This window comes from Tamandua tetradactyla, chromosome 16, assembly GCF_023851605.1.
Source record: "Tamandua tetradactyla isolate mTamTet1 chromosome 16, mTamTet1.pri, whole genome shotgun sequence".
Taxonomy (NCBI): domain Eukaryota; kingdom Metazoa; phylum Chordata; class Mammalia; order Pilosa; family Myrmecophagidae; genus Tamandua; species Tamandua tetradactyla.
Genome location: NC_135342.1, coordinates 40,197,189 through 40,208,111, shown reverse-complemented (window position 1 = coordinate 40,208,111; position 10,923 = coordinate 40,197,189). Strand labels below are relative to the sequence as shown.

The 10,923-nt window shown below is 40.5% G+C and overlaps 1 pseudogene; it reads left to right on the top strand.

Moving 5' to 3' along the window:
• The first annotated feature begins 306 nt into the window (after positions 1-306).
• LOC143660276 (ATP-binding cassette sub-family F member 2 pseudogene) lies at positions 307-2,163 on the top strand (annotated as a pseudogene).
• Positions 2,164-10,923: the final 8,760 nt, after the last annotated feature.

Genomic DNA, 10,923 nt, shown 5'->3' with positions numbered 1-10,923 from the left:
CCCAGACACATAGTAATCAAGTTATCCAATGCAAAGGACAAGGAGAGAGTTCTGAAAGCTGCAAGAGAAAAGCAATGAGGTATGTATAAGGGAAACCCAATAATATTAAGTCTCAGTTGCTCAGCAGAAACCATGGAGGCAAGAAGACAGTGTGACAAAATATTTAAAGTGCTGAAAGAAAACAATTACCAATCAAGAATTATATATTTGACAAAATTTTCCTTCAAAAATGAGGTGGAAAAGAGGCCAAGCAGTGATGCCCAGATCCCTGAAAATACAGTAGCCCAACTCTTGTGGTTCATCATCATGCCCACTGACCCTTCCAGGAAGAAGACAGCCCAAAAGAGAAGCTGCCAAAGCTCAACAGTGGCACAGAAAGGGGCAGGAAGAAAATGGAGATGCTGTCACAGAACCACAAGTGACAGAGGAGAAAAACGAGGAAGCCAATGGCAGGGAGACAACAGAAGTGGATTTGCTGACCAAGGAGCCAGAGGACTTTAAGATGAAGAAAGCTCCTGCTTGAGCTGTTACTGGTGTCCTAGCCTCTCATCCCAACAGTACTGATGTCCACATTATCAACCTGTCATTCACCTTTCATGGCCAAGAGCTGCTGACTGACACCAAACTGTTATTAAACTCAGGCCATCGCAACATCATGGAATTGGAAAGTCTATGCTGCTTTCTGCTATTGGGAAAACTGAAGTGCCCATCCCTGAGCATATTGACATTTATCATCTGACTGAGGAGATGCCCCCTAGGGACAAGACAGCTTTGCAGTGGGTGATGGAAGCTGACACAGAAAGAGCCATGCTGGAGAAGGAGGCTGAGCCACTGCCTCATGAGGATGCAGAGTGTGAGAAACTAATGGGGCTATATGAGCACCTGGAGGAGCTGGATGCTGACAAGGCAGAGATGAGGGCCTCACAGATCTTGCACGGACTGGGTTTCACAGCTGCCATGCAGCACAAGAAGCTAAAAGACTTCAGTGGGGACTGGTGGAGAAGGGTTGCCCTTGCCAGAGCCCTCTTTATTCGACCTTTCATGCTGTTTCTCAATGAGCCCATCAACCACTTGGACCTAGATGCTTGAGTATGGGTAGAAGAAGAACTCAAGACTTTTAAGTGTATCTTGGTCCTCATCTCCCATTCCCATGATTTTCTGAATGGTGTCTGTACCAACATTATTCACATGCACAACGAGAAACTGAAGTATTATATGGGTAATTATGATCAGTATGTGAAGATGCGACTGGAGCTAGAGGAGAACCAGATGAAGAGGTTTCACTGGGAGCAAGATCAGATAGCTCAAGAACAACACTGCTAGGTTTGGTCATGGCAGTGCCAAGCTGGCCTAGCAGGCCCAGACCAAGGAAAAGATGCTTCAGAAAATGATAGCATCAGGACTGACAGAGAGAATCATGAGCAACAAGACATTGTCATTTTATTTCCCACCATGTGCAAGATCCCTCCACCCATCATTATGGGGCATAACGTAAGCTTTAAGTATACAAAAGAAAGGCCTTGCATCTACAACAATCTAGAATTTGGTGTTGACTTTGATACATGAGTGTCTCTTGTAGGGCCCAATGGAGCAGGAAAATCAACTTTTTTGAAGCTGCTAATTGGAAAGCTGCTACTCACACATGGCATGGTCCAAAAATACTCATGTCAAGATAGGGTGTTACCATCAGCATTTACAAGAGCAGCTGGACTTATATCTCTCACATTTGGAGTATATGATGAAGTGCTACCCTGAGATCTAGGAGAAGGAAGAAATGAGGAAGATCATCGGGTGATATGGTTTCATTGGGAAACAGCAGGCGAGCCCAATCCAGAACCTTTCAAATGGGCAGAAGTGCTGAGTGTGCCTGGCCTGGCTTGCTGGACTGGCAAAACCCCACATGCTCTTTTTGGATGAGCCCACCAACCACCTGGATGTTGAGACCCTTGATGCACTGGCAGATGCCATCAATGAGTTTGAAGGTGGCATGATGCTGATCAGCCATGATTTCGGGCTCATTCAGCAGGTTGCATAGGAAATTTGGGTCTGTGAGAAGCAAACAATCTTCAAATGGCCTGAAACATCCTGGCTTTCAAGGAACACTTCCAGTCCAAGCTGGCAGATGAGGAGACCCACCTCACCAAGAGGACCCACAATGTGTGAGTCCTCTGTCCAGGCTAGGATCAGGAGCTCCATCTGGGCACTAACAACTGCTACCCTGACCAGCCACCCAGGAGAGGACACTGGGGCTACACTCCTGCATTGCTGCAATACTGCCTCCCCATAACCTCTTTCCCTGCTCCCCTCAACCTGCCTTAGCTGTACGCTGTTATCTTATCTACAGCTGAGTGTCATTTTCTATCCTCCTTCCAGTTACTTTTGTCCATGTCTGGACTCAGTTGGCAGTCTCCTCCAGTCCCCTGCTGATTACCTTACCTGGTAGTGATGCAGTCAGAGGCACCTGAGGATCAGCCCAAGGGCCCAAGCCCTGGATCTGGCCCATGAGGAGCTTAGGATCCTTGTTCTCTGGGTTTGGGTGATGTTGGAGGAATACCGCGAGCCCTAGCATTCCCATTCCTTTCTGCTTCTGGTTTGGAGCTCTGGACCAGGGTGTTAGGCCTGGTTGGTTTTTAAACAATTGTTTAACAGTGTAACTTCTAGACCTATGTGACATCTACCAAACATCCAACAAAGAAAGAAGAAGCCACGGTCCCCTCCTTCCCCCAAAAACTGAGGGGGAGATTAAGACATAAGATTAAAAAAAAAAAAAAAAAAGCTGCAGGAGCTCTTACCTCTAGAAGTGAAGCAATAATAAAGGGATTTCTTCAGCCTGAAAAAAAAGGACACTAGACAGTGGATCAAAGTGTCATGAAGAAATAAAACCCTTTGGTAAAAGTAACCAATAAAAATTATAAAAGCCAGTACTATTGTGTTGCATTTTTTTGTTATGGGACTCCACATCTTATTTCTTACGGATGTTAAAATGCAAATGCACAAAAATAATGATATTGTATTTTGTGTAAATAAAATTGCTTTTAAAAATTAATTATAAATCAATGGCTTTGGATACACAAATATAGTTTGTAACAAGTGGCAGCATGATCACATGGGGCAGCCCTGGTTGCAGAGCCTGAGGAACTGAGAGGCAGAGGGCTGGAGCATGGCGCAGAGGCATGGAGCCCATGTGAGTGCACAGACAGGAACCAGGGACCAGGAAGCAAGCCAGGCTGTGTTCCTTGGGCGTGCAACCCTCACCAGTGCAGCCGTGTGACCAGTGACTCACTCCACACCCCACGCACCCGAACCCCGTTACCCGCTCCCATTCCCAGTGCTCCAGGCACCCCCACCCCACCAGCCCCAGTGCATATACCTGCTCCGCAACCCCACCCCAAGTGCAGCCCAACCCACCTCTGTGGCACCCTGCCTGAGCACTACCTTCCTGTTCCCTGCAGGCTATTGCCAGTGCATAAAGCCTACAGGCACTAACCTCCATACCCAGGCCACCCCTCACCCCCTGCCCATAGTGTCACATAGCCTCACCCTACCCCCACCCCACCCCCCAGCTCTGCACATCCGTTTATAGCACTCCTAGGCCCACGCATGTGCGCGGGCCCCCAATCACGCCATTCAGTGGGAACCACACTTTACAACAGTCCTAGAACCATGTGTGCTCACGGCCCTCAACCTCACTTCCCAGCTCTGAGAAAGTGCTGACCTGTGCAGCTGGGTCACATCTGCCCCCAATCCATGAAGACATAATGCCAACCTGCTGCCTCAGCTCTAAGCATGTGCACAAAGGGATCCCATGCCTTAGACCAGCGCATACCAGGGTTACACACCCCAGACCGGTGTACCCACACAGTTACATCCTCGTTGACTGCTGGGCTCCCACATTAACAAACATCAGTGTAACATCCACACCCTGCACCCTATGCCTGCCCTGAAACAAATCACCGCACTGAGAGCCCCACCCCCTACCCTGCTCCCTGCTGTACAACCATCCTGCAAACATAAGGCCTTAGACTGCTGAAAGAAATCACCTGCCAAAGTAAATCAATCAAGATATTTACATGCCATGAAGACAGTAGAAGATCATTAAGCATATCACAATGCAGACAGATATAGTCCTGCCTAATGACCAAATTAAAACACCAGAGGAGACAAAGACATTGGAACGACTAATCAAAGATGTTCAAACAACTCTACTTAATAAAATAAGTGGGCCAGCAAATGATATAAAGGAGATCAAGAAGACAATAGAAGAGCATAAAGAGGCATTTGAAATAATAATTAGAAAAATAGCAGATATCACAGAGAATAAAGGCTCTGTTGGCCAAATAAAAAACATGCTAGAGGCGCACAACACCAGATTCCAAAAGACAGAAGAAAGAATACATGATATAGAGGACAAGATAACTGATTTCGAAGACTCAAAGCAGTAAGTGGCAAAAAAGATGGAAAGATTTGAGTTGGGTCTCAGGGAAATAATAGACAAAACAAAGCACACAAATATAAGAATCATAGGTGTCTCAGAAGGAGAAGAGAGGAGTAAGGGGCTAGGAAGAGTAGTTGAGGATATAGTGGGGAAAAAGTTCCCAACCCTCATAAAGGGCATAAATATAAAAGTCAAAGAAGCCCAAAGAATTCCAAACAGAATAAATCCAAATAGACCTTCCCCAAGGCACATACTAATCAGTCTGTCGAATGTTGAAGAGAAGCAGAAAATCCTGAAAGTCACAAGAGAAAAACAATCTACTACATGCAAAGGAAACAAAATGAGACTGAATTAAGATTACTGAACTAGCACCCTGGAGGCAAGAAGGCAGTGGTATGATATATTCAAGATCCTGAAAGAGAAAAACTTCCAACCAAGACTTCTGGACCCAGACAAATTGTCCTTCAAAATTGAGGGAGAGATGAAAGTTTTCACAGACAAAGAAGCCCTGAGAGAATTTGTCAACAAGAGACTGGCCCTATGAGATTTTGTAGGTTTGTCCTACAAACAATGCCCTGATATATCCCAGAGTGATTTGAACAGTGAAGAAAAAAGTATTTACAAAGTCCCCTTGGGGGAATGGTGAAGAAGGAGGAAAATTCAACTTACCCATGTGGAGAATTCCTGATATTCTCACAAGCGGTGGGGACAACCAAAGCAATAGCCCTTGCCCTCAGTCTTGGGGTTTGTTCATGTGAAATTTATCCCACCAAAAGATAGGCTAAACCTACTTAAAATTAGGCTTAGGAGTCACCCCCAGAGAACTTCTTTTGTTGCTCAGATGTGGCCTCTCTCTCTAAGCCAGCATGACAAAGCAAACTCACCACCCTCCCCCTCTCTACATGCGACATGACTCCCAGGGGTGTAAACCTTTCTGGCAATGTGGGACAGAAATCCTAGAATGAGCTGGGACTAGTGTCAAGGAATTGAGAAAACCTTCTAGATCAAAAGTGGGAAGAGAGGGGCGGGCCGCGGTGGCTCAGCGGGCAAGAGTGCTTGCCTGCTATGCCGGAGGACCTCGGTTCGATTCCCGGCCCCAGCCCATGTAAAAAACAAACAAACAAACAAACAAAATATAATAAAAACAAGAAAATGTTTAAAGATGTTTCCCTTTCTTCCTCCCTTCCTTCCTTCTATCCTTCCTTCCTTCTCTGTCTTTCCTTCCTAAAAAAAAAAAAAAAAAAAAAAAAAGTGGGAAGAGAGAAATGAAACATAATAAAGTGTCAATGGCTGAGATATTTCAAACAGAGTTGAGAGGTTATCCTGGAGGTTATTCTTATGCATTATATAGATATCACCATTTTAATTAAGATGTAATGGAGAGGCTGAAGAGAACTGCCTGGAAATCTAGAGCTGTGTTTCAGTAGTCATGTTTCTTGAAGATGATTGTATAATGATACAGCTTTCGCAATGTGACTGTGTGATTGTGAAAACCTTGTATCTGAGGTTCCTTTTGTCTATGGTATGGACAGATGAGTAAAACATAAGGATTAAAAATAAATAATGGGGGAACAAATGTTAAAATAAATTTAGTAGATTGAAATGCTAGTGATTAATGAAGGGGAGTAGTAAGGGACCTAGAAAAAAAAAAACTAAGGGAAACAAAGTCTAAAATATATTGGGTAGATGGAAATACTAGTAGTGAACGAGAAGGAGGGGTAAGGGATATGGTATGTATTAGTTTTTTCTTATAATTTCTTTTTCTGAATTGATACAAATGTTCTAAGAAATTATCATGGTGATGAATATACATCTATGTGATGATATTGTGAGCTATTGATTATATACCAAGAATGGAATGATCCTATGGTAAGAATGTTCATATTTGTATGTGGTTATGTTTTAAAGAAATTAAATTTAAAAAAAGAGGCTGGCCCTATAAGAAATACTAAAAGGAGTTCTGCTGTCTGAAAAAAAAGACAGGAGAGGGAGGGCTGAAGGAGGGCACAGAATTGAAGAATACCACTAAGAGTAATTTAAAGATTACAAAGAAAAATCAAATTAAAAAGGTAAGATGGTGGATTCAAGAAACACCTTTTCAGTAACAACTTTGAATGTTAATGTACTAAATTTACCAATTAAAAGATACAGATTGGCAAAATGGATTAAGAAGCATAATCCAACCATATGCTTCTTACAAGAGACTCATCTTAGACACAAGTATAAAAATAGATTGAAAGTGAAGGAATGAAAAAAGATTTTCACGAAAGTTGTAACCAAAAGAAAGCAGGAATAGCTATACTAATATCAGACAAAATATAGACTTTACATATAAAGACATCATAAGAGACAAAGAAGGACACTATATACTAATTAAAGGGTCAATTCACCAAGAAAATATAATAATCATAAATGTTTATGCTCCCAATCAAGGAGCTGTAAAGTACATGAGATAGACATAAGGCAAAACCGAAGGGAGTGATAGATGTTTCAACAATAATAGTAGGAGAATTCAATACATCACTCTCCTCTATAGATAGAACAGCCAGACAGAAGATCAACAAGGAAATAGAGAAGTTAAATAACTTGGTGAGAGAATTGGATCTAACAGACATATATAGGTCATTGCACCCCAAAGTAGAAGGATATAAATTCTTCTCTAGTGTTCATGGAACATTCTCCAGGATAGATCATATTCTGGGGCACAAAATATGTCTTTATAAATTTAAAAACATTGAAATTATTCGAAACACTTTCTCTGATCACAATGGGATGAAGCTGGATCTAAATAACCACCAAAGAATGAGAACAATCACAAATATATAGAGATTAAATAACACACTCTTAAACAACCAGTGCATCAAAGAAGAAATTGCTAGAGATATCAGCAGCTATCTGGAGAAGAATGGAAATGAGAATACAAGCTATGAGAACTGATGGGATGTGGCAAAGGCTGTGCTGAGAGGGAAAGTTATTGCCTTAAATGCCTATATTAAAAAACAAGAAAGAGAAAAATCGAGGACTTAACAGCAACCTGGAGGAACTTGAGAAAGAACAGCAAAAAAACTCCAAAGCAAATTGAAGAAGAAACATAACAAAGATTAAAGCAGAGATAAATGAATGGGAGAACAAGAAGAACAACAGAAAGAATCAATAAAATAAAAAATTGATTGTTTGAGAAAATCAAAATTGATGGGCCACTAGCAAGACTGACAAAGAAAAAAGGAGAGAGGATGCAAATAAAATCAGAAATGAGAAGGGGTATGTTACCACAGACCCCGAAGAAATAAAAGAAATCATAAGAGGATACTATAAACAACTATATGCCAGCAAACTAGACAACTTAGATGAAGTGGACAAATTCCTGGAGGTACACAAACAAGTTACACTGACTCAGGAAGAAATAGAAGATCTCAACAAACCAACCACAAGTAAAGAGATTCAACCAGTGATAAAAAAAAATCTTCCAACAAAGAAAAACCCAGTGCCAGATGGCTTCACAGGGGAATTTTATCAAACATTCCAAAAAGAACTAACCCAATCCTGCTCAAACTTTTCAAAAAAATTGAGGGAAAAGGAACTCTACCTAACTCCTTTTATGAAACTAATACCATTTTAATGCTAAAACTGGATAAAGATGCTACAAGAAAGGCCAATCTCCCTAATGAACATAGATGTAACAATATCAATAAAATAATAGCAAATCCAATCCAATAGCACATTAAAAGACCAAGTGGGGTTTATACCAAGAGTGCAAGGATGGTTCAACACAAGAAAATCAGTAAAACAGCACATTAACAAATCAAAAGGGAAAAATCACATGAACATCTCGATTAATGCTGAAAAAGCATTGGACAAAATTCAACGTCCTCTTCTGATGAAAACACTCCAAAAGATACGAATCAAAGGTAACTACCTCAATATGATAAAAGGAATATAGAAAAACCAATAGCCAGCATTGTACTCAATGGAGAGAGATTGAAAGCTTTCCCCCTAAGATCAGGAACAAGACAAGGATACCCACTGTCACCACTATTATTCTGTTGCTTCCTATAGAAACGGAGCTCGAAGGATATTAAGGAATGATGAGAAAGAAAGAAAGGAAGAAAGAAAGAAAGAAAGACACAGATGGGCTCAGGGGGTCTGAAGCTTAAATCTATATCAGACATCAGACAACTTTATTCTCAACCAGATCCTAGTTATATACCACAGGATGTCAATAGATATGCAGGCATTTCCTGAGGGAGCAAGATTCTTATCTCACAGTGTCCTTCATACTTAACATAACTGTTTTGGGTAAACATTCTCTTCCTCCCAGACTGCTCTACATAACAATCGCCACAGTCTACCGCTGTCATCCCGAGGCCAGCAGCTTGCAACGAATTCTGTAGGTCTTGCTTTAAACTCTTGGCTTCTACATTATTCAACATTGTGCTAGAAGTTCTAGCTAGAGCAATCAAGCAGGACAAAGAAATAAAAGGCATCCAACTGGAAAGGAAGAGTAAAACTCTCATTATTTGCAGATGATATGATACTATATTTGGAAAGTCCTGAGAAATCGACAGCAAAGTTACTTGAACTAATAAACAAATTCAGCAAGGTGGTGGAATAAAAAATTAATCGGCAAAAATCAGTAACATTTTTATACACAAGCAATGAGCTAGCTGAGGAGTCAGTTAAGGAAAAAAATCCATTCAAAATAGCAACTAAAAGAATCAAGTACTTAGGAATGAAATTAACTAGGGACATAAAGGACTTGTACCTAGAAAACTACATAACATTGCTAAAAGAAATAAAAGGAGATCTAAATAGGTGGAAAAAAATTCCCTGTCATGGATACAAAGGTGAAATACAGTTAAGATGTCAATTCTCCCCAAATTGATCTACAGATTCAACACAGTACCAATCGAAATTCCAACAACCTACTTTGAAGAATTGGAAAAACTAATTACCAAATTCATCTGGAAAGGAAAGAGACCCTCAAATAGCTAAAAGTATCTTAAAAAATAAAAACAAAATGGGAGGATTAATACTCCCTGACTTTAAAACCTATTATAAATCCACAGTGGTCAAAACAGCATGGTAGTGGCACAAAGATAGAAGCATTGACCAATGGAATCGAATCGAGAGTGTAGAAATAGACCACCAAATCTATGGTCAACTGTTTTCTGACAAAGCCCCCAAATCCTTTGAACTGGGACAAAATAGTCTTTTCAATAATTGGGCATGGAAGAACTGGATATCAACATCCAAGAGATGAAAGAGGATTCCTACCTTACACCCTACACAAAAATTAACTCCAAGTGGATCAAACACCTAAATATAAGAACTAGCACCATAAAGCTTCTTGAAGAAAATGTACGGAAACATTTTCAAGACTTAGTAATAGGAGGTAGCTTCCTAAACTTTACACCCAAAGCACAAGCAACAAAAGAAAAAATAGATAAACGGGAACTCCTCAAAATCAAATGCTTCTGCACTTCAAAAGTCTTTGTCAAAAAGGTGAAGGGGCAGCTGACTCAATGGGAGAAAATGTTTGGAAATCACATATCAGACACAAATATGATTTCCTGAATATACAGAGAAATCATTCAACACAACAACAAAAGAACAAACAACCCAATTATAAAATGAGCTAAGATTTGAACAGGGATTTTTCTGAAGAGTAAATTCAGATAGCTCAAAATCACATGGAGATGTTCATTTTCATTGGCTATAAGGGAAATACAGATCAAGACTACCATGATATACCACCTCACAACTATAAGAATCACTGCTATTAAACAAAGAGAAAACTATAAATTTTGGAGGGGATGTGGGGAAACCGGGACACTTACTCACAGCTGTTGGGAATATATAATAGTGCAACCACTATGGAAGACTATTTGGTGGTTCCTTAGGAAACTAAATATAGGGTTGCCCTAGGACCCAGCAACAGTACTTGGTATATACCCAAAAGAGCTGAAAGTAATGACACAAGCAGACATTTGCACACCGAAGTTCACAGTAGTATCATTCACAATCACCAAAAGATAGAAAGCAAACAAATGCCCATCAACAGACAAGTGGAGCAATAAAATGTGGTATATACTTACGATGGGATATTATGCAGCAGTAAGACAAAATGATGTCCTGAAGCACATGACAAAATGAATGAGTCTTGAGTACATAATGCTGAGTGAAATTAGCCAGACAAAAAGCATAGGTACTGTATCACGTCACTTTTATGACCAGCATAAAGGTATAATCAGAGGCTTAGAATATAAGGATATAGGGGAATTAGAGATACATAGAAACTAGAGGTAGGTGAATTGTTAACTAATGAGGTTGAACTCCAATATAAAGGAATAGATAGGAGTGAAGGTGGTTCTCTAGTGGGTCTATAAATAATATTACCATATTGAAGATGAACAAGAGTGAAAGGAATTGTATGGACCTAGGTATTCCACTGATTAACACTAGAAATATGAATTAGTTTGAGGAAGAAT